At 44.5% G+C, this 25,631-nt stretch overlaps 2 pseudogenes; both read right to left on the minus strand.

The window, feature by feature from the left end:
- Positions 1–4,272: 4,272 nt before the first annotated feature.
- Positions 4,273–10,801, minus strand: LOC123170245 (disease resistance RPP13-like protein 4; annotated as a pseudogene).
- A 5,936-nt stretch (positions 10,802–16,737) lies between these two features.
- Positions 16,738–25,001, minus strand: LOC123167334 (putative disease resistance protein RGA4; annotated as a pseudogene).
- Positions 25,002–25,631: the final 630 nt, after the last annotated feature.

Here is a 25,631-nt window from a genome sequence, read left to right on the forward strand (position 1 = left end):
GCCGTCGACAATCTCCGATGAACTAGGCGTCGAACCATCTCCCTTTCGTCGCCCGCGTGTAGCCCGTTGCTTGCCGGATCATGGAGAGGCAACACTTCGCTGATGGAGGATGCGACCTCCTCTTCTGTATAACCGGCATTAAACCAGTCGTTGACGTGGTCGGAGGGAGTCGGCGTCGGCGGCGATGGCGGTGCGTCGTCTGCATCCCCGTCCGCGTCCTTCTCATTGGCGTCTGCCAATGCCCAGAACCTGCCTCCTATCCGCCGGCCATCGCCGGAGAGGAGAGGCGGCCCGCCTGTGGTCGCCATCACTAGTACAAAACAGGGCTTTCGTCACAGGGCAATATTTACATTAGTCCCGTACACGTACGTGCAATATTCACAGGGCAATATTCACATTAGTACCCAGGATCACAACGTACACGTACGTGCTAAGCTAGCACACATGTAGGCAGCTGGATGGATAAACAATGCACACGCACGTACACGAAAACTTTGACTTGGGCTAGCGATCGGCTTCTCTCGGCGGAACAGATAGGAAGGCACTGAATCGATGTATTGCAACAGGCTCGTCTCGAGCCTGGTTCTTTATTGCTTTGATCTTTCTCTTTTCGTTGATCAGATTACACGGGGTGGTCATGTATATATACTACCAGGCTAGACATAAACCCAAACCGACTAGGCTTAGTATCCTACCTGGACACGCATACATACAAGACGGACACGGGATTACTCTAACATTCACCCCCTAATCACGCTGTCCTTACTTCCTCGACCCGGATCCCAAATGCGGTGAATTGAAGCACCTTCGGTACTTGAACGTTGTCCGTACTGCGATCTCTGAATTTCCTGGATCATTATGCGATCTTCACCACTTGCAATTACTTCATTTCAGTCCCCAGGTTGAAACTTTTCCTGAAAAAATATTCAGTTTAAGTAAGTTGAGATATCTTGAAGGGCGTGGCCAAATCCCTTACATTGGCAAAGCTTGATGACTTGTGCATCGACTCGTGCTGGTGCCTTAGATCATTAGGGGGCTGCGAGGTGTTACCGCTCTTTCAACATTTTCTTTATGGAGCTGCCCTTCTATAGAGTTGACACATGGATCAGATTTTATGCCATTGTCCCTTGAGAAGCTCGACATACGACACTGTGTGGTCGCAGCTGATTTCCTCAGTAGTGACTTGCCACACCTGAAACATCTTGACATGCTCTTCATCATTGTGGATTGGTCATTTAACCTCCCTGGAACACTTATCACTATGTAATTTACAGGACCTGTGCTTTCTTCACGGGCTGTCTTCGCTGCAACTTGTCGGTGCAGAATTTATGCATGTCCCGAACCTCAATATCAAGTGCATCTCACAACTGCGAGTCCAGGATTACCTCTATGTTAGCAGGCCCTTAATGCTCTCTGCTGAAGGTTTTAAAGTTCCAAGACATTTCGGTCTTATAGGATGCAAGGAGTCCTTTTCATTTGAGGAGTCAGCAGACTTCTCATCTGTCATCAACCTGTTATTTCTGGATTGTGAAATCAGGAAATCTCAAGTGCCTTTCATGCCTGACAGCGCTGCGAATTATTCGATGCCCAAATATATCATCTTTACCAGATTTGCCATCCTCCCTCTACTTTGTTGATCTGGATATAGCCACGTGGCAGTTCAGGTACTATCTCCCACGGTCTCGGGTGTTCCAGAACCATCGTGGATTGATGGAGCAGAGCTTGCGTCGTACTGACGGCCACTATTGGATCTGACTATAAGCCATGGCCGGCGCCGACTCTGCACTCCAGGACGCTCAGATTGTGCTTGTGCATATTCGGAACATCGGATGAACTCCAGGCTCCTCTCTACGCCTGCGCTCGGGGAGGCACCGGTGTAAGTGTAACGTCTAGCTCCTCGCATCAGATGGCTGCCTAGCTCGCACTACTCCGTGCGCTGTCGCCGACGCCAACCATGCATGCCCCGCCGCTTTCCCACGCTGCTTTTGCTGCCATAAAATCCTACGCATTCGTCAATCTCCAAGGCAAAATAGAGTAGAACATAGTTGGTGGTATTATCGTTGTTGACCCTGGTTTCTGTTGCTGCTCGCGCAGGCGCAGGGATCATCTGATGACAGAATATAGAAGGTTAATTACCTGTAGCACAGTACTAGAAACCGAGAACTACCATTAGGTGGATGAATTTTACATTGACTCGTGTTGGTGGCCTAGATCATTAGGTGGATTGCGAGATGCGACCGGTCTTCCATGCATAAAACTTATATGCAACTGCCCTTCATTAAAGGCATCATGACTTTAACTACACTTCCAACGTCCCTTGAGACATTGGTCATGAAACACTGGGTGGCTACAGCTGATTTCTTCCGTAGTGACTTGCGGCACCTGAAACATCGTTTCATGATACCGTGTAGAAGCTCGTCATCATTGTCGATTGGTCATTTAACCTCCCGACAGGTTTATGGGATGGACAGAAAACTGGGCGCGTGCATGGGGCCGGGCTTGTGATTTTCTCGCAGGGACGGGTTTGGGCAAGCAAAACCTGGTGGGTTTTGTCCCCATTTCCATCTTGACCCATGGCCCTTTAGTCATGAACTTTGCTAATCAGGAGTAACATGGGTGTAGAGTTAGATTTATTTATGAACAATACTTCCCCTGCAAACAAGCAACAAATGCCAGGTTCAGCAACATTTTACCTAGTTTATTTTTAACAAAAGATTATTCACAGTGATGAAGCACGCATGCCGCTGCCATTGTCAACAAAGAAAACAGCAAGAAAAGCAGGTAAAAAAAATCTGGATGCAGGAAGCGGCTAAGATTATATTGGTGACAAGTGCAGTGTGCTTTCCCTTGAGATATGCTAATAGCTAGGGCTAGTTTATCACTCCACCTAACCTTGGGGTATGAAAGGAACTAAGATTATATTCATCCATGTGTAGGAAGGTAGGGCATGAAACATAAAGCGTGGAACAATCGCTGATAGTACCATGGAATCCAAAACAACCTTGGATAGTACTCCCTCCGTCCCAAAATATAAGAACGTTTTTACCACTAGCATAGTGTCAAAAACGTTCTTATATTCTCAGAGGGAGTACATAGGTAAAGTCGCCGGAATGCGCGCGCCAGAGGTCCCCATTTGGACTTGGATTTGGATTTGTTGTAGTTGGACGGCGGCGAGGAATTGGATGGATCTGGGAAAGGAACGCCCACAGCCCATAAGCCCATTTGCCTGTCATTAACTTGTACTGTATTTTATTTTTTGTTGTGAAATTTGCGCAAATGCTAAATCTCACTTATTGTGAGTAGAGGTTAATAAAAGAAGCCAATTTGAACAGGATCGCCCGTGCATATATAGTAGTGAAACAGACATATGTCATGACGATTCACAAGAGAGAAAAGATCATCAACAAAGAAAACAGCAAGAAAAGAAGGTAAAGTAAAAACGACCTGAAGCGCTAAGCTGACAAGAGTGTTGACTGCTATGCTACTTTGTAGTAATAACCCTCCTATGTGAAAGAAATCCATGCTATGCTATACGGCGTAGAGCAGAGCCCTCGTCCATCTATAGATCAGAAATTCATGCTACATATGGATCTCTGTCCGGCAAAATTCAGCCAAGTTGAGAAAAGATCACCGCCTTGATAACAAGTTGAGTGCTACAGCCCACAGCATATATAAACCGACAAGTTGCAGTCTGAGCCGTCCGTCGTCCATTACAAGAAGACTTGCGAAACGTTGTGAGAGCTGCGCTCAAGTGTCGGATTTTTCACAAAGTTCAGTTCAGTTCAGTTCCTGACAGGCATGCACTAGTCATCTCTGTCAACCTCTACCTACAATCACTCTGCAGTTTTTTTTTTCGAAAAGGGGGTTTACCCCAGCCTCTGCATCAGAAAGATGCATACGGCTCAACTCTTCCATCCAGGTGAATGCCAAATCTGTTGACCTTCCACAATACTACTGGCATCTGCCCACCCCGCATTGCTCCTCTCTCAAGGGAACTTCATTTCTAACAGCTGCTGCAACCGAATCCAAATGAGTGAATAATCTAGATAGATTTTTCACTTTCCATGCAGAGTACAATTCACATGCCTCCCTCACAAATCATAAGGGAATTTCAAAAGAAGAAAGAGAGACAAAGCTAGAGTGCAAACAAACGCATTAACAGCTGTGCTGATTTACCTCTAGATTCAATCAAGTGCTTGGCCAGTATGTCCCTCACCATGCCGGCGTCCTTGTCCTCTAGTGACCTATTCAAGATCGATGTGTCGGTGTTATGATTGAAGATATTGGACAATAGCTCCTGCCCACAAACAAGACTCACTCACTGCCATTATATTATATATGTTCACAAGCAAGCAATTGAAACAAAATCAAATTAAACTCTTTCGTCTCCATGTAGCTACATTACTACTAATTGTTCTCTCAACTTCATAAAAGCTTTCTTGTTGCCAATAGTATGAATTACACAATACTTGTCTTTTGTCCGGACACAGGACAACCTACTGCCTGCCGGGGCCTGCACTGCATTTATTTTCACACATGCAATTCAATGGTATAGGCCTGCACTGCATTGTCACTTGCTGGCTAGTCTCGCTTCCACCTGCTCACAACAAGGTAGATTTGAACTAGATGAGACTTGAGCTTGGTTTATTATTAAGTTTCTCATGGTACACAGTACTAGTGTAGAGTTATCTGTTAGTAACTTCATTGTCCAATTCATGCAATTGTGTATTGCTAATAGGCACCAGTCAATCAGCTTCCTTCCGAGTGAGTTAACGGTATGACAACAAACTGCTGCCACTGCGGAGAAATAAAGAATGGTACCAAACTGATTCAGTGGAGAGGGCGATCTGATATGGTCTCACCTTTCTAGCTAGCCATCATGCATGCACTTTCTCCTTTCCTCGATCTGCCATTTGTCATTGGCGTGCTTCTTCTTCCTTGTTTCCATCTCCAGAACAAATTGCAACTGCTGCCACTGCTTCTTCTTCCTCCTCTGCAGCCATTGTGTGAACTGAAGTCCAAACAGATGAAATTAACATGGAATCAATAGGAGGAAACAAATAAACCAAATATAAATAGCACACTAAGAGTTGTGTTGATTTAACACACTAAGACTAAGAGTTGTGTTATTTTACCTTCAGATCCGATCAAGTGCTGGGACAGTGCATCCCTCACCCTGACAGCATCCTCATCTGCTAACTTCCATGCTTTCTCGGCATAAATGTCCTCCTGACCGCTCGGCATGCTTGCACCCTCGTCCCCTTCCAAGTCTATCACTATGTTATGCAACATGCAGCACGCGCCGACTATCCGGTTCATCACACGTCTGTTATTTGGATGCCACCCTTCTCCCTGCAGCCACTTCCATGTGTCTTTCAACCTTGTCAACGACCTCCCCGCGACGGCTGTAGCTGCAGAGTGTCTCCTGTTAAACTCGACTTTGGACTCTGAGAGTGAGAGGCCATTTTCTAACTGGTAACGTGTGAGGAGCCATGGACGAAGAGGGTATCCTGCATCACCAATGATGTATTCCCCGACCTCCGAGCCATCTGATAACTTCACCTTACCGCCATTCAGCCAAGCATATTTCTCAATGCTCTCCAAGAGATCACCGCCAAACCAAAACTCCATTAACCTCATATCTGAATCAACGATGGCTTGCATTAGCACAACGTCATTCTCCTCATGGTCAGGGTTTTGTGATCCAAACGTGATGTGATATGTATGTACAACGCCACAACAGTTTGGCAGGCCGTGGATCTTGTCAAACTTGTGTTTGATCTTCTCCATTTTAGTGGAGCCAGGCCAGCTGCAGTGGTGCATTGCTCGGTCACACATAGCCTCAACAAACACCTGAGTTACCAGCGAGACGGTTGACTCATTCACACCAAGAGAGGATCCTACGGTAACTGGAGAGTCACCAGAGTTCAATACCCTCAGAGCGACAGCAACTCTGTCTTGCAAAGACAACACTCTCCCATCGACAAAGGTGGGCTCCCTTGCCGTCATATCTTCAAAAAATGGGATCCTCACCAAGCTGCAGACGTAACTCAAGGTACTTCTTCTCACTTTGTACAGAGAGTCAAATCCCTGTGCATCCACCATAGAAGGTGATAAGGTTTCTGCATGGAAAGAAAAACACAAAATATGTTAAACTCGAGAAAACCTAGAAGAACAAGAAGACAAATACTCAGCAACATGCACTAGGAATATGTCCGGTCATCATGCAGTATATATGGACGAAAAGCAGGAGATAAAATCAAACGACCTTATAAACGGGCAGATCAGAGTGTTCAAACAAATTAAGACAAAGCTTTTACGTATGTTTGATTATCTGTACCTTCAAATATGGTAGAGTTGCTAATATTTGAATCCAACTTGCAGTTGTCTCCTCTCATGTACAAAACGTACCATTTTCTTTGGTTGTCTCCATCACCGGCATATGCCTTGACATGCTCCATATGGCTGAACTTGTCCCACTCCGTGCCAGATTGTCCCGCGGCTACCGCAGAGAGCAACCATAGCCTGCAGAATAACTGCAAATGCCTTGCCTTTATGTCTCGCATGTATTCTGGGAGTTTTTCCATGGTGTAATCCTTCACGACCAGCCTCTCGAGTGAAGCTATATGCTCCAGCACCTTCAACTTTGGGCAGTTGTAAATGGTAAGCTTCTGCAGATTGGGGAGATTGGTGATCCTCTCCAGGTCAGGGCAATCATTCACGAAAAGCTCAACAACAGAAGGAAAGCTCTCAATGTTGCTGAGCTGCTTGATATGTAGTAGACTTAACATTTTCAAAGAGCTTGCATTGGAGGCAAGGCCTGGAGGAACATGCCTCAGTCTGCATTTACTGAGCACAAGTTCCTCCAAACGACGCATGGCTTGTACTTGCTCCTCCCACTCCCACTCCCCCCATTCCACCATGTCGAACAATCTCAATGTGTTTAACCTTGGAAATGAAGCTGTTGTCGCCTGCACGAATCCGGTCCCCACATGTTTGATGCATGGAGCACGAGAGACCTGTAGGAACTGCAAATTGGGGAGCTGGCATAACCCATTGGGAAGTTGTGTGCAACAAGCCAGGTCAGAAAACCCTATAAACTTCAAGTTGTTGAAGGGCACCATCGATGTTGACAGCATCCAAATCGGGAGTTGCTGGCCAAAATACCCCATCATTTCAAGATATTCTATACTAGGTGGAGGGCAGAGCTCATCAAACACCTTCTCGATTCGTCGCTGCTCTTCCTCAGAGACACCTTCTTTCTCTTTGACCAACCCATCATCTCCCAGTCTGCTGGTGCAATTCAATAACAGTTCATTAAGATGAATCTTCTCAGCAAGCCTAGCATTAGCAGCAAATGAGGCAGCAGATACATTCTCCAATTAATGTAAACTGAGAAGTCTGAGTTGGGAAAGAGAACCCAACTCGTCCAAACTGCACCAATCACCATCCATGTGGCCTCGAAACCCAGTCAGTTTCCTCAGACTTGTCAGACAAAAGAGCCCTCTAGGTATCATACTTGTGTAGGGAAGCCCAAGAAACCTCAGCTGGCCAAGCTTCACAATGCTATCAGGAAGATTTACCAAATTTACACATTGGTCAAGTCTAAGGAATTGCAATAACTTCATCTTGCCAATGTTCTCTGGAAGTACAGATATATCAGTACTTATTAGCTCCAAATACCTCAGGTGCTTGAGTTGATGCAACGATTTAACCAATATAGTCACATCTACAGATTTTATATATAAAGTCCGTAAACTTGAAAAAGTAACCAATGAATCACCAGGCTTCATCTTGATCTGGGTAGTTGAGATTAATGTTCTCACTGATTGTTGCGCCCGTAGAGATTTCCAGTCAAGTTCATCTGATTGAGATCGGCTAGTTTCTATGGACAACCGAAGAAACTTTTGTGAACTGAGTTCACTAACAATATCATTGTCTCTGTCGTGAGCTATGAGTGCTTCATCTTTAGTCATATATTGAGCAAATGAGCGAACAACATCATGCATGCTGCAAACCCATAGATCATGAAAATATGATTTATCTGGCTCAATAAGATTCCTAGATACCAACTCCTTGTAGTAGTTTCTTCCTAATTCTTCTAAATTACTAGAGTGTCCATGAATAAATCCTTCGCTTATCCACATCGCAACAACTTGATCCAGACTAAAAGCCTTACTTTTAGGAAGAAGAGAGTAGTATAAAAAGCACTGCTTCAAGTAAGAAGGCATATATTCATAGCTTAAGTATACTGCATAGTTGAGCTCTTCAGGCATTTTAGTTGTTGACCATTCTGAATCATCCAAAACCTGCTGCCAGTCACAGCGTAGGCCCCCTCTTTCACGCAAGAGTCCTCCCATTACATTAACAGCAAGTGGTAAATAACCACATTTCTGTATAATTTTCAATCCAATATCCTTTAGCATATTGATGTGGTCTTCATCTTTCTCACTTGAGAGTACCTGTAAACATACAGTACATGGTCGATATAATTAATTAACTTGCAGTACATGCAGTACCAAGATACTCTAAGGCGCTCAAATTTACCCCCTAAGAGACCATAGGAATAGTTGATGTATCTGTCCATTTATTAAGGTATGTTTGAATATGTAAATATTCAAAGTACCGAAGTACTTGCCAAAAAAGAACTTTTATAGGATGTACCTACTTATCTTGATCCTTTCCCTTTTACAAAATGGAATGTATTGCTGGAAAAATATATTTGTTTGCTAATCTCTCATCACCACGACAGAAAGTTGTACTCCAAATTCAGCAGAAACCATACATGATACATTATGTTATTAGTTCCAAATTTTATGTTCACATGAAATAATCTTATGTTTCGGTCACCTTCTAGTCTAGTAAATATTTGTGTTATAATATTTTACTGTATTTGTAGGGGTTCACCACAATTGTTATTCTTCCTACTTAAAATATTTATCATTTATTATATATCCTATGGCCCTGCTCAATAGCTGCACCCTACATCCGAAGTTGAAAAATAAGGTTGAATTTTAGCAACAAATTATTCATTACATGAACATACAACCCATATATCTTCACTTGTAAAAAGATGCATATATTAGTTATCCAAATTTATAATTATTACTCAAGGTCGGCTAAACAAAATCTTAGTGTCTTGAACATGTGTCATGTAGGCATAAATAAAATATGAAAATCCAGATGACATTGTTATATACTTCCGTGTTTAGCACCTGCTTTGTTTATCAGTAAAAGCGCAAAGCTAATATTATCCTATACAAAATTATTGGCAACCTCTTACCTTCCAACAGGTAATAGTACATACAAGCTATTGAACGGTGATTGACTACTCAATTCATTAAGAAACATTAGTGTTTAATTGCATACTGACCTGCGTCTTGAGCAATAACCAAGCATCGTCGGGTGCTAATGTGTCGATGTGGTGGTATGGCCATATAGCTGACACCCCTCGGGCTACACCTTCATCTCTAGTGGTGATGAGGACACGGCTGCCTGGAGCAGCAGCATTGACTAACGGCGTTTTGAGCACATCCTCCCATGCTCTATAGTTCCAAACATCATCCATTATCAAGAAGGTCTTGTGGCCAATCAAGGCTTCCTTGAGGGTTCGTTGAAGCGTGGCCTTTGCATTTCCAACTGGCTGAGCGTCTCCTCTGACTTCAATGATGGCTCTTCTCAGCAGCTCAACCTCGCTAAAGTTCTGGTTGACGCTCAACCATATCTTTTTGCTGAAGTCACCTTGGATGGCCTCATCGTTGAAGACCTTCTGGGCGAGGGTGGTCTTGCCAATCCCACCAACACCTACGATAGCAACCACCATACTGTTGTTGCTGGCCTCATTTCCAGAGCGCGTGATCTGGGTAACCAGTGCTCTTGTGTCTTCCTCGATCTTGTCCCCAACCATACTGGACCGGTCGAGCTCCCCAGATGTCTCCCGGCTAGGATTACCCTGACGAGAGGCATGGGCATTGCTGCTATGACAACCCTCATAGGAGCCAAGATTGATGAAGTTGAAAGCAGCGCTCCGCTCCTTGATGGAGTCGAGCTTTTGGTTGAGCGCCTTGATGCGGGTGCCGATCTCACGAGCATGGAAGGGATTTCTCATGCAAAAGAGCAAGGGATTGCAACACCCTACATATGTGGAGGAAGACCCACGCTCCATGGCCTTGAGCTGGCAGAGGTCAAGGATGTCAGCAGCTTCGTACATGGCGCGCTTGAGCTGCCCCACCCAGACATTAACAGTCTCGTCGGTGATGTTTCTCCGATCGGCGTCGGCTAGGAAGTTCTTGAGGTCCTTAAGCTTGTCGCCCAACTTATCGATCTCACCGGAGACACCCAGCATTGTTCCCACCTCATCCTGTACCACCTGCTTGAGCAGATCAACCAAGTAGGATGAAAATGCATCCAACACCATCGCCATTGAGCTTGCTGGTCAAGTGAAATCTGAGAAGGAGAGATGAGGAAAACAAGCAAGAAGCAATTAACTAGGTGCAGTTCATCAAAATAAACAAAAAAGTTTGGCTAGGTGTGAATGAATAAAGAAATTAAACTTGGACTACTTGAGCAACCTTTTAGGGCTCTGATCGTCCTCCGGCGCAGCCTGTGAACCTACACCAGCCGCAGAATGCAGAGTAGCTGGCTGTAGCAGCAGGGAGAAGGCAAAAGGATGTGGATGGAAGGACCTTTGGTTTTCAGTGCGCTGTTGCTTTACTTTTAGGCAGCATATTCCATTCCTGGTGAAGAGCATAAATGTGGATGGAAGGATGCCAAGCCACCATAGCAGTTAAGATGGTATGGGGGCAAAAGTTGGCAGCTTGAGCATCCCATTCCCACCAGTGGAGAGAAGCAAAGTAAAGCATATCTCCTTCCCAACAGTGGAGAGAAGCGAAGCAAAGCAAAGCATTTCCCAACAGTGGGGAGAAGCAAGCAAAGCATCCCATTCACATTCCCACCGGCCAAGAGAAACAAAGGAAAGCATCCCATTCACATTACCATCGAGCACCATGTTCCGGGACAGGGAAAATGAGAATCTTATGGCCCATGGCACGTCTTTGATTAGCATATGGGAGGGATGGACTGGAGCAATTCGGTTTACGAGTTGAATGATGAAAACCGAGCCCAACACCGAAATGCTGTCAAGTAGAAACAGAGGCAGTTATAAATTTAACCGCCACAGATCTATAGTCCAGTGAATACCGACCATTTAAGCCGCAAAGGAGGCCTCCACTCTTGTTGCAGACACTGCAAGGCAGCACATCGTTCAATCTTTTTTTTAACCAGTCTCAAGTTAACTTGTGCAATAAAAGTTACACTACACTTGCCGTCTCAAGAGTCGCTTATTCCAGTCTCAAGAAGGACCAGACCCACCAAAACACAGCCATGTACGTACAGCAGGCATTATACGTACACAGCAAGACATAACAACAGAGACCATAAATGTTCAGGGTTATGTATGAAGCATGTTGAGTACTTGTGTTGCTTATTCAGAGTAAAAAATGGTACCCCCCAGAAAATTTAAACATGAGCTGCCCATTTAACAAGGGTACAGGAACAAACCATGAGCTATCGGCTAGGTCTATCAGATTAATTGCCTTCTGAATAAGTGAACAGTATTGATTACCATGCATTGATATCAGTGGCATATCACAAACACTAGGTTTTTATTTCGAGGATGAAAGAATGACTTTGATATCAGCTGCTAGCAGATCATGACACAACAAATCGTGCTATATAATAGTAATAATTACCGCAGTGAGACTTAATATGTACGTAATAGGAAAAATGATACCAAATTATGCAGTGAGGATGGTCTGATCTACTAGCTCTGCTTAATTATTTTACCGCAGTGAGTACGTAATAGGAAAAATGGTACCTTAGAGGCTACCTCCAACAATCCATCAAATCACTTGGCCCCACTTGTCATCTAAGGAAAGCCCAAGAAAAGGATGATTGGTTGGATAAATGTGGTCCTATTTAGTCTTTTTTTCTAAAAAAAAATCACTGGGTCCACCTTAGAGGCGAGTTGGAGTTTTCATACATTGTGAGTTTTTTCATTTGGTTAGAGGCAAGTCATGTGGATCATATTTTAAAGGCAGGTTGCCTCTACACACTGGTGATGCTCTTAGGCCCAGCTTGCAGTTGCTGAACTGTAGTATACTATACTAAACTTATTTTATAATAATTTGTTATGAAAAAAAAGTCGTGAAACCAATGATCTGGTTAGCCAAACAGAACAATTGACAAAAAAACTGATTGGAAAAACTGGATTGTCATAACCCACCTCAATCAGCCTGACCTAACTGCCTAAGCACATTATTCTACATCAGTAGTGTGCTGGATTTGGCCCAATCGTGTGAATTAGTTCTAATTTCCAGTGAGTTCCAGAAAAAGTAAATTACAAAGGGATCCTCAATGATTCGGCGACATGTCCCGGGCATCCTTCCAACATGATTATACTCGAAGCAAAATACTACTACTACCTGGACTTTGCTACAGGATGAAATACCTACGTAGGGTGTAGAGGATTAGAGGAGATTAGAGGAGGGGATTAGAGGAGGGGGGCGGCTGGGAGGGGGGGGGGAGGGGAGCCCCCGGTCGCCTCGCTCGGGGAGGCGACGCGGGGGGTACGGGGGAGGAGGGGAGGGGGAGGGGGAGCCGGGGCGCGCCCGCCGGCGGCCGGGGGCGGCGGGAGCGGCGGGGGGAAACCCTAGCGGGAGCGGGAGCCCCGGTCTGTCACCGACGCGGTCTTCTCCCCACTCCCCCATGGGTTGTAATTTTGATACACGGTCTAAAAGTTACAACTTTTTGAAAACCAAAGGAAATGCAGGTGAAGGTAACTCTTGGTGTCATAGTGCCTTTTTTGTCCCACTCGCATAGCCATGTTCCTGCCCCTACATTTGGGCAATGCTATACCTACGTAGGGTGTTACGAAACTTTTACGTAATTAGCCAGTTGGCAGTTATTTGATGGGATTAGGGCATGTACAATGGTTTAGACGAGGCATGTCTATAATCTCTTTCCATGTCATCTCTAGACAGGCACTAACGACAACTACCACAATGGGATGTCTATTTAATTGTCTACGGAACTGCACGTTCTGTAGGAAACTGAAATACTAGCCAGTGATTCAGGCGGCTGCAACGGGGAACTAAACCATTGAGGAAGAAGATAAATTCAAAATTACAGACACCCTTGATACAACAGGGAATAGGTCGTCGATAGGAGCCGATTTTCTAGCGCTATAGATCGGCTGCAATTTTACCGACGGACTGCCCACCCTGCTAAAAATGACCGAGGGCGAGAGAATTAGAGAAGGAAGATTACGTAGCAACTTTGTAGGTGTATGATTATTGCCTATATTTAGCCCGTGAAAAATGCATGCTACTTGCTCCCTTTGCCAATCTGTTGATGGACGATGCCCCCACATCGCCGCGATCCAACGGCACGGAAGGATGTGTGCTCATGGAGCACAAAAATATAACTGCACTTTTGAGACTTGCTACTTTAGGCAACATATTTAGTCAAACATTTACCGCTCACAAAAAATCTAGTCAAACATTTAATTTGACAAGGCTGTTAGAGCATCTACAGCCGGGCACCCCAAGCCAGCCTCCAACGCCTGTACGGACAGCCCGGTTAGTGACCGGTCAAAAAAAAGCGACCCAGACTGGCCCCTCAAACTGGCATCAAATGACCGGGCTGACCGGCGCCCATCATATCCAGCACAAATAGGGGGCGGATATGAGGAGGCCCGGGCGTGACTGGGCGCATCCACCACATCGGATCCGGCCCATGCTGGCCCACCCGACCCCACATATAATCATCCTTATCCGCTCCCCGGACCAAACCCTAGGTACTCTACTCCAGTCCCCTCTACTCCCCTCCGTCCTCCAAGCTCCCGTCCAGCGATCTCCGGTCTTTTCTGGCATGGCAGGCAACCGATCTCACCCCGACCAGTCCGGATTCCTCAACTTCGACCGGTGTGTCGTCCGCATTGTACAACGCCACTCCCGGGCGGACATTGCCCGACCTACGGGGGGATTTGTCCGGCATGAGTCCATCGTGTCGGTGCATCGGGCATTCGGATCCTCCGTGGATGGACCATGGGAGCCTTCCAATCTCCCTTTCCCCATCACCGGTCCGCCGGAGTACGAGAGGTAACAGGGCCGATGTGCCTGCCGTGGGAAGAAGAGGATGAGGGTGGCCGAGGCCAAGCTCATTGCCGAAATGGAGGCGATTGATGCAGCGGCGCGGGCTGCCGCAGAGGTGGAAGCCATCTGCGCCCGCATTGTAAAGAAGTGGCAGCGTAGGAGCACGTGCGCCCTCGCCTGAGAGAAGAATCGGGCGGTCCGAGCAATGGCAGGAGGAGAAGGAGGACAGTGACGGCAATGAGCAGATCCGGGCTAGATCGATACTGCGTCTTCTACTTCGGCGAGAAGAACGGCAAGGGCACCGGGAAGGGTAAGGGCAACCGTGGATGATCTTCTCCATAGCTAGCATGTAGGTAGACCATGCCAAAATTTGGTAGTCCGATAGCATGTCCTGATGTAGTAGGCGGACGATGTGTGCAATGCATCACTACGTAGTTGCATGAGTTTGTATGGATTTACCAAGTCCGGCTGTAGATGCTCTTACATGCATGCATACATAGCATACATACATTAAATGAGTATGCACCGACAAATAAAGGTATATAAACACATAGATGCATACATAGCATACGTATATTATTGTCAAAAAATAGCATAAGTATATTATATATCCGATATAACAGCATCTTCACGCTTGATAAATAAAGATACATAAGCACATACATACATGCAACATAGCATACGTGTATTATCCGCTATAACATCTTGACGCTTGCTTGCTGCTTTGATGGCCTTTGACGCCGATGGAGGAGCTCCAGATTGGTGCCGATGCTGGAGCGGGCGATGAAGGAGCAGCTGCTAGCTAGAGCCACATCGTTGCTGCGAGGACATGGATGAGGACATGGACGGTCTTCCCGCCATTCCTGGCAATGGCGGGGGCATTCGATAGAGCGTGCTGGGCGGCGCCAAAGGGGCAGCCGTAATTGCATGCGTACTGGCATTGCTCCTGGGTCAAGTTCTTCCCCTTGACGGCGCAATCATGAAGGCACAAGTCCATGCACTCGTCAGCGCCCGCTGGCGCCAGGAGACATGCCATCATCATCATCATCATGACAAGGCCGCTCACGACGACGACGATCCTTGAAGCCGGGAGCGCCATGGATATATCCCTTTTTTTCCTTTCCTCGTTCCTGCATTCCTTCCTTCCTTCCTTATATGCATGCATGCTAATCATACGAGTAGGAGTAGGAGTAGGTAGGTAGCTAGGGACCGGCCGGGAGAGCTTCCAGGAGAACCACACGCGCGCATATATATATACCTTTTCTTTCTTTTTTAGCGAGGGATATCTATTTACCTTGTTCATCCTTCAAAGGGAACCACAAGCTAACCTTCTCTTGTTTTATGTGGAAGGAACGAAATAGATGACAAAACAAATAACACGCTGGCATATGTATGTTTTTCTTCTTTGTAACTTGTAGCTTCTTCGGTACGAGTACTTGCAACCAGTGCTATCTACAATAAAGAGAAACTTGCATATTGTCTTAACAAGAGATTGATTTAAACAAAAATCAATCCGGTGAGAAGATCGCACGCCTATTTCGACAAGAGGAAATCAAATTGTACCAATGATTCAAATCCGACCTCATTTTGGAGGGAGACAACAATACATGATACTAACCAACAACTCTCTAACAGCCACACACGACTTGACCAAGATCTTATCTATATCTATCTATCTATCTGTCTGTCTATCTATCTATCTATACCTCTACACCTATACTAATTAGTCACTCTCAAGAAATTACCACGTTAATCAGTAATTAGGAGTCGTTAATCTGGTGGGACCAAATTATTACGGTGTAGATTGATCCATCTAATTCTCGGTTAAAAGTTTCAGCAAAAGAAAAAAAAATGATCGGAAGGCCCACAAATCTCTCACGGTTGAAGAAAATAGAAGTCACCATGCGAGATTCCCCTAAGATATCTCTATCTACTCCACGTCTCTTCTCAAAAATAAAAACAAGAAATATAGTACTTCACGTATCTTATCACTCCCCATAGAAAAATAACCTGAACCAATCGTGTACACCTTGGAATCTCTCCTATCTCTCCTCACGTCCATGGAGCATGGACACATACGCGATACAATGAAACTTTTTTAGCAGAGGAACAATACCAACCCAACATTAATCCTGAGAAACCAATGCAAATTGACCTTCCGATCTGCGAAGAACTCTCTGGCCAGATTTACCAATGTTTCTCATGTATATTAAAAATGTACTCCCTCCGTCCGAAAATACTTGTCATCAAAATGGATAAAGAGATATGTATCTCAAACTAAAATACGTCTAGATACATCCCATTTTATTCATTTTGATGACAAGTATTTCCGGACGGAGGGAGTATACAAAAATAAACAAATATGTGTATGAAAAAAGTTATCATGCAAAAATGTTAATCAAGCATTTTAAAAGTGTTAAATGTGTATAGAAAAAATGTTGACCATGTATTAAAAAACATTAATCCAACATTTGAGAAATGTTAAATGTGCACACAAAAAATGTTTACCGTTTGTTTAGAAAATGTTGACCATGTATTAAAAAAATTAACCAAGCTTTTGGAAATGTTATAGAAAAAATGTTGACCATGTGGGAAATACGTACACTCTAACACTGCCGCCAGCAGCACATGCAAAGAAACCACTACTGCAAAGCCCAAGGTAAAATCATGTCACAGGCAGATACACTTAACACAAGAATTTACCAGTGTCTAGTTAACTTGTGCTATAAAAACCTCTCACCCCAAGAGTGGCATTCCTTTTGAACTAAGCTCGCAGCCTCAAGAGAAAGCTGAGCCTGGAAAAAAAAATTACCTGTCAGAAATCAGAACATATATACTTGACCTTGTCATGGGCAGGCTTATGAACGTAATTTAAACTATACTAGTGAAGAAGTATACACATAAAAAAAACAATTATGCACGGGCGTGTAAACGTACACAGGAAGGCATAACAAAAGAGACCACAAGTACAGTACTAGAGTATGAATTATATCAGATCAGGTATGCACCTGGGTTGGACGTATCAAGAATTTTCACTTTCCATGCATACATACACAGAACAGCAGTTAGATTGCTTGGCCAAAGCATGCAATGCTAATTGAAGCACTGCAAAAGTTAAATGTTTTGCGAACCACTTGATTGTTTTCTGAAATATGTCAGCAGTATCGATTCCTGGTGATAACACTGACGACATAAACCATTCTTTTATTTCGAGAATGAAAGAACAAACTTTGACATGCTGTGGGAATCACGACATTTCAACAACATCTTGCCAATAGTAGTAACAACTACCTGCCGGCAGTGAAACTGGACATGTAGTAAGAAAAAAAGTTACCAAAATTATGAAATGAGAATGATCTGAGCTAGCTCTGCTTTGTGTTCCTTGTCTTCGTCCCCTGAGCCAAACAAAAAAATGGAACCAACAAGAGTACGTAGAACATACAAGTGAACAAAGCAACCTGACTTGAACAAATTGAAATGTAGGAGCACTTGGACCAGAGTTCTCTATGCTCTATAGTCTGTACATAACATCAACAGTTAAACACTTCAAAAACTGCTTCAAGATTTTAACCCAAGACCGCATCGTGTTGTTTGCGCATGAAAGAAAACACCCTCTCTATATGACCTTAATCTCCTTGAGCCAAGCCGTGTGGAGCGGGCATGGGTCTGGCATCCCTTGGGCAAGGGCCTTTTCAGTGAGAGAGTAAAACCAGCCATTCCTCCACTTGAACTGCGACATCAAAATGCTTGCATGTTAATTCTTAAGAAAATAAATAAATACTACAGGTGAAGATTCCATTACATCATAGATTGGCAGGGGTAGGACTTGCCTCTTTGACGGCGGTCGGGAAGTGCGCCACGGCTCTCGAGTAAGCGCAGAGCCTCTCTTCCATGCCCTCGTCGAAAGATAGCCCCCGCTCCGCAGCCGCGGCAGATGCTAACTCCGCTATGAGGCTGGATACCTGCAAAAAATTAACATGAAGGGATCCTGTTGGAAAAAAAGAGTGTCCGTTGTTTCGCTTACCAAGTTGATCATAGGTAGGTCTGTGAAGTGTGTATTTTTAATTGCATTCTCAATAAGTTAACAGTGTTGATTCTCGGTGAAAGAATGTGCAGTGTTGATTCTCGGTGAAAGAATGTGCAGGCCAACAAGTGCTTGGACAGTACGACGAGCATTTCACACGATAGTCAGCCGATGTTTTCCATCAGGCCGTTCATAAACATACAACACTCACTGCCATTATGCATGTTTTGCCAACTGAAGGATAGACATCACAAATAGTCTTCATGCAGCTACAGTATTTTTTTACTCGACCCATAAATAAAAGCGTCAGGTTACAGAAAAGCAACTGAAACAATACAAATCACAAACACGCCGTCTCCATGCACCTACATTATTAATTGTCTTCTCGATCACAAAAGCTTGCTGTTGACGATATATAAGGTACACAAAAATTTGTCTTTGCCACATAGATTCATGTTTTTGCAGCATCGCTTCTAACTTAACTCAGCGGGGTTTAAGTCATATCAAGCTTTTCCATTGTCAAAGTATATAAGCTTGTCCCTCAAATGGATGTATCTAGCACCAAGTTGGGACAAGCTTTTTCGGACAGAGGGAGTAGTATTCTAGAGCTGCTAACTTAACTGTCCAAATCATGCAACCTATCGAAATGAATAGACAATCAAAGCGACATAGCCAATACAGGAGGTAAATACACAATTGCCAGTCAGTTACTCCCTCCATTCCATATTACTTGTCGCTGATTTAGTACAACTTTGTTTGTACTAAATCAGCGACAAGTAATATGGAACGGAGGGAGTAGTAGGTGGTAACATTCTGCTTTGCACACTGATTAAATGTCACCCTAGCAAAAGAAGGAACTAAGAAGAGATCTGCGACTTGAAGCACCATTAATAGCAAGGGGAAGAAAATACCAAATTCAGTGAGGAGAACGTTGTCGTTGTGCTTCTTATTCCTTGTTTTCATCTCCTGGGCCAGATGCAACTACTGCTTCTTGTTCCTCCTCTGCAGCCATTGTGTGGAGTAACCAACAACAAATGAAAGATGGAATCATTAGGAGGGAATTACAAATTAATTAAATAGACAAAGTGTTCAAACAAACACACCAAGACATGGTAATTTACCTCCAGATGCAATCAAATGCTGGGATAGTGCATCCCTCACACCGATGGCGTCCTCATCTGCTACCCGCCGCACTTGCTCGATGTAATTATCCTCCTGATCGCTCGGCATGCCTGCACCCACCTCCTCCTCCTCCTCCATGTCTATCACAATGTTATGCAACATGCAGCACGTGTGGATGGTCAAGAACACGTCGCGTTGATCATTTGGATGCCACCCTTCTCCCTGCAGGCATTTCCATGTGCCTTTCAACCTTGCCAGCGCCCTCAGTGCGACAGCTGTAGTTGCAGAGTGTATTCTCCTATCGAACTCAAGTTTGGAATCCGTGTCTGAGAGGTCATGGTAAGGTGTGAGTAACCAGGGACGGAGAGGATATCCTGCAGCACCAATGATGTATTCCCCGACATCCGAGCCATCTGATAACTTCAGCTTACTGCCATTCAGGCAAGAACCATCCTCGCCCATCTTGAAGAGATCTGAGTCATGCAAAACGCCCAATTGGTTCATCATGCTACCTGACAGCCTGAAGCGGGTGTTTGTGAACCTCATATCTGGATCAACGACAGCTTGCATTAGCGTGTCGGCATACTCTTCATGGTCACAATTTTGTGATCCAAATTTGATGTGGGTTGTATGTACAACACCACAACAATTTGGCAGGCCGTGGATCCTGTCAAACTTGCGCTTGATCATCTCCATTCTAGCGGAGCCAGGCCAGCTGAAGTGGTGCAAGGCTCGCTCCCACATAGCTTCAACAAACACCTGAGTTACCAGTGAGACAGTTGACTCGTTCACACCAAGAGAGGATCCTACAGTAACCGGTGGCTTGCCAGAGTTCAGCATTACCAGAGCGAGAGCTACTCGATCTTGTAAAGACAATGCTCCTCCATCAACAAACGTGTGATCCGTTGCCATCATATCTTCGAAAAAGGGCACCCTCACCAAGCTGCAGATGTAATTAAAGGTACTTCTTCTCATTTTGTACACAGACTCAAATCCTTGTGCATCCACCATACAAGATGATAAGGTTCCTGCATGGAAGGTAAAATACAAAAGTGGTTGGTTACATAATATGTAATTTGAAAGGCCAGAGGCAACATATTACTCTAGATTTGTTAAACTCAAGGTAACCTAGCAGACCAAGTAATTAATAATACTGCAACCAAATCAGAAAGTAGCCAATAAAGAACCCACACATGAAGCTGGTGCAATGGTTAAAACTTAAGTTGACAGTCCAGTACAACCATCTTTTTATATCATCTGAAACAACTCCTAGTCATGTGAACAAAAAAGGTAGTACGAAATATATTCCGTCATCATGCAACATATATGGATGAAAGACAAGAGACAAAATGAAACGAACTTACAAACTGCCAGAGTGAGAGTGCCCAAACAAATTAAGGCAAAGCTTGATCTTTTATTTATTGTAAGTACCTTCAAATACGGAAGAGCAGCTAATATTTGAATCCAACTTGAAGTTGTCTCTTCTTGTGTACAACACGTACCATTTCCTTTGGTTGTCTCCATCAGGCGAATATGCCTTGACATGCTCCACATGGCTGAACTTGTCCCACTCAGGACCAGATTGTCCCATGGCTACCGAAGAGAGCAACCATGGCCGGCAGAATAACTGAAAATGCTTTGGCTTTATACCTCGCATGTATTCTGGAAGTGTTTCCATGGTGTAATCCTCTAGGACCAACCTGTCGAGTGCAGGGATACTCCCCAGCACCTTCAACTTTGGGCAAATGGTGATGGTAAGCTTCTGCAGATTGGGGAGATTGGTGATCCTCTCAAGGTCGAGGCTTCTAACCACTGTAAGCTCAATGACAGAAGGAAAGTTCTCAAGGTAGCTGAGGTGTTGGACATCATGTACGTATAAAACTTTCAAAGCCATTGCATTGGAGGCAAGGCCAGGAGGAGCACGCCTCAGTTTGCAATTAATGAGCCAAAGCTTCTCCAAACGGGGCATGGCTTGTACTTGCTCCTCCCATTCCCACTCCTCCCATTCCACCATTTCTCTAAAGCTCATCTCTTTTAAACTCGGAAATGGAGTTGCCACGGCCTGCAAGAATCTAGTCCCAACACGCCTGATGCATGGAGCACGGGCGACCTGAAAGAACTGCAGGTAGGGGAGCTGACACAATCCATTGGGAAGTTGTTTGCAACAAGCTAGGTCAGAAAATGTGAGAAACTTTAAGTTGTTCAGGGACACCTTTGACGTGGACATCATCCAACTCGGGAGTAGCTGGCCAAAATACCCATCGATATGAATAAATTCTACACTGGGTGGAGGATAGAGCTCATCGAACACCTTCTCGATTTGTTGTTGCTCTTCCTCGGAGACACCTTCTTTTTCTTTGACCAACCCATCATCTCCTAGTTTGCTAGTGCAGTACAAGAATACGTCGATAAGATGTATTTTCTCACCAAGCCTAGCATTTGCAGCAAATGAAGCAGCAGATACATTCTCCAAATGTATTAATTCAAGAAATCTGAGTTGGGAAAGAGGCCCCAACTCGTCCAAACTGCACCAATCACCATCCATGTGGGCCCGAAACCCATGTAGTCTTCTCATATTTGTCAGACCACAGAACCCTCTAGGTATCATACATCTGCTGGGAAGATCAAGTAACCTCAGCTGGCCAAGCTTCACAATGCTATCAGGAAGATTCAGTAAATTTTTACATCCATCAAGCCTAAGGAATTGCAATAATTTCATCTTGTCAAAGTTCACCGGAAGTACAGATATATCAGTATTTAATAGTGCCACATATCTCAGGTGCTTCAGCTGGTGCAACGATTCAACCAATGCAGCCACATCTACAGATTCTATATGTAGAATCCGTAGACCAGAAAAAGTAACCAATAAATCACTGGGCTTCATCTTGATCTGAATAGTTGAGATTAATGTTCTCACTGATTTCTGCTCCTGTAAAGATTTCCAGTCAATATCACCAGACTGCAAGCGGTTGGTTTCTATTGATAACCGAAGAAACTTTTGTGAATGAAGTTTAGTTAGATTATCGATGTCTCCATCATGAACTATGAGTGCTTCATCTTTTATCATATACTGAGCAAATGAGCGAATAACATCATGCATGCTGCAACTAAGGTGATTTACATACAATTTATCTGGCTCTATAAGGTTCCGATATATCAGCTCCTTCTAGTAATTTATTCCCAATTCTTCTAGATCATTTGAGCTTCCATGAACAAATCCTTCGCTAATCCACAAGGCAACGACTTCATGTGCATAATAAGTTTTATTTTGAGGAAGAAGAGAGTAATATAGAAAGCACTGCTTCAGATGAGGAGGCATATCTTGATAGCTCAAGTATACTGCATAGCTGAGCTCTTGGGGCATTTCAGTTATTGACCATTTAGAATCATCCAAAACCTGCTCCCAGTCTCGACGCAACTCCCCTCTTCTACGCAAGAATCCTCCCATTACTTTGACGGCAAGTGGTAAACCACCACATTTTTGTATAATTTTCAGTCCGATGTCCTTTAGCATAGTGATGTGGTATTCATCTATCTCACTTGAGAGTACCTGTGAATGCAGTTCAAGGGGCCGATAGAGTTAATTAACTATGTACCAAGCTCCTTTAAGGCATTCTAATTTACCACTTAAGAGACAAGAGGACCATCGAATGTGGCCACCCTTTTACTAGCTGAGAACTGCTGGGGATCCCCCGACAGTAAAGTTTATTAAGAAAAATTAATGTGTACTCCCTCCATCCGGAAATACTTGTCATGAAAATGGATAAAAGGGGATGTATCTAGACATATTTTAGTTCTAGATACATCTCTTTTTATCCATTTTGATGACAAGTATTTTCGGACGGAGGGAGTACAAGGGTTAGCAAAACTGCCTAAAAACTAGCCTGCATAAATATACAACTCATATTTCTTAGTAAGTGAAAATGATACATGTATAATTATCCCATATTTGTAATTACTAGCAAAAAGGCCCGTGCGTTGCAACGGGAGAAAAAAAACCACTCATATCTCTAGCTGGGTCAGTTGGACAAACTGTGCGTAGCCAGTTGGCAGGTTATCAGATCGAACCCTCTCATCGGCAATTTTATTTTTCTTTGAACCTGGGCCACAGTGCGCCGCCAGATGGACTTCCTCCGTTGGGCTAAAACGGGTGGCAAGTAACGAAACAAAATAGCGTATGTGAAATTAATTGAAGCGGGACCAAACGAAACGGGACGAAACCAAGAATATCACTTCCCTTTGATAGTAGGTATAGGTATAGATTACTTGGGCTTAGCAAAACAAAACCTCAGTGTGTTATGTAGCAACAAATAAAATACGAAAAAAGAAGTCGCGCTATGGTACACTTCCTTGTTTAGCACCATGCTTTCATGATATTAAATGTTTTTTAGTTCATTATTTGTAAAAGAGAAAAGATAATATAGCCTTACAAATTATTGACAGTCTCTTATGGTCTTGCCTTCAAGAGGAAACATACCATATAGATACTAGATATGAGCCAATGAATTACACATAATCAACAACGCATATAAATTCAAAAGAATCATAAAAATTCTCTAGCAACCTATTATTGTTGATAAATAGATGGAGATAGACTATCCACTTTATTAAGAGACATTAGTGTTTAATTGCGTACTGACCTGCTTCTTGAGCAATGACCAAGCATCGTCGGGTGCTAATGCATCGACGTGGTGGTAGGGCCATGTGGCTGTCATCCTTCGGGCAACACCTTCATCTCTAGTGGTGATGAGGACACGGCTGCCTGAAGCAACAACATCGACTAAGGGTATTTTGAGCACACCATCCCATGCTCCATGGTTCCACACATCATCCATTACAAGCAAGGTCTTGTGGCCAATCAAGGCGCCCTTGAGGCTTCTGTGAAGTGTTGCCTTTGCATTTCCAGCTGACTGGGCGTCTCCTCCGGCTTCGATGATGACTCTTCTCAGCAGCTCAGCCTCATTGAAGTTTTGGTTGACGCTCAACCATATCTTTTTAATGAACTCACCTTGGATGGCCTCGTCATTGAAGACCTTCTGAGCGAGGGTTGTCTTGCCAATCCCACCAACACCTACAATGGCAACCACCATGATTTTGCCATTGACCTCCTCACTTGTTTGCATGATCTGAGCCACCAGTGCTCTAGTATCTTCTTCGATCTGATCCCCAACCACACCTGACCGGTCGAGCTCCCCTGACATCTCGCGGCTGGGATCACCATGACGAGAGGCATTCACATTGCTGCTATGATGCTCGTAGGACCCAAGATTGATAAAGTTGAAAGCAGCGCTCCGCTCCTTGATGGTGTCAAGCCTCTGGTTGAGTGCCTTGATGCGGGTGCCGATTTCGTGAGCATGAAAGGGATTTCTCATACAGAAGAGCAAGGGATTGAAACACCCTGCATCTACAGAGGACGATCCATGCTCCATGGCCTTGAGCTGGCAAAGGTCGATGATATCAGCAGCTTCATACATGGCACGTTTAAGCTCCCCCACCCACTCTTGGACAGTCTCGTCGGTGATGTTCCTCCTATCGGCATCGGCGAGGAAGTTTTTGAGGTCCCGAAGCTTGTCACCCATCTTGTCAATCTCGCCGGAGACGCCCAACATCATTCCCAGCTCTTCTGCTGCCACCTGCCTGAGCAAGTTGCCCAAGTAGAATGCAAATGCATCCAGCACCATCGCCGTTAATTGAACTTGCTGGATTTTGCTGTGATAATAAAGGTAAAGTGGAATTCAAGAAGGGTACAAGGAAAACAAGCAAGAAGGTAGCCTAATTAGGTAGGTGTAAGGAGAGGGACAAATAAAACTTGGACTACGAACCAACCTTTGAGATGGATGGATGTCTTGCTCATTCAGCTCTGGAAAGCAACTCAATCCTGGTGGAGAGGAATTCCTTGCCCGATTTGTGAATCTCAGTTGAACCAAATCGCCTGCTCCCGAGCTTGCCGTGAGACGACTCGCGACAGAGAGAAGACGTGGTGGTCAGCAGGCGCGAAGGCAACGTTGATGGATAAGTCTGTGTACTAGGGTCTTTGTGGGGCTGCAGCACATGGTCCTTGTGGTAGTTAGGAGGATAAAATCCTGGACCATCAAGGACTGGCTGTTAGGATAGAGTTCTGTTCTTGACCATCAAGGACTGTCAGTTAGCATCTTAGACTAGCATCTTAGCATATGCTTGGCTGGCTAGCAGCAAATATGTATCCCCAACCCCTCAGGTTGGCATGGCATTGTGTGAGAAATAAACCAACGAAAATTGTCCCAACTCTCCTAGTGTCATCCACAACTATCAATGCTCAGGCTGAAAGGTCTAACAAGTGGTATCAGAGCCTC

This window comes from Triticum aestivum, chromosome 7D (genome assembly GCF_018294505.1).
Source record: "Triticum aestivum cultivar Chinese Spring chromosome 7D, IWGSC CS RefSeq v2.1, whole genome shotgun sequence".
Classification (NCBI taxonomy): Eukaryota; Viridiplantae; Streptophyta; class Magnoliopsida; order Poales; family Poaceae; genus Triticum; species Triticum aestivum.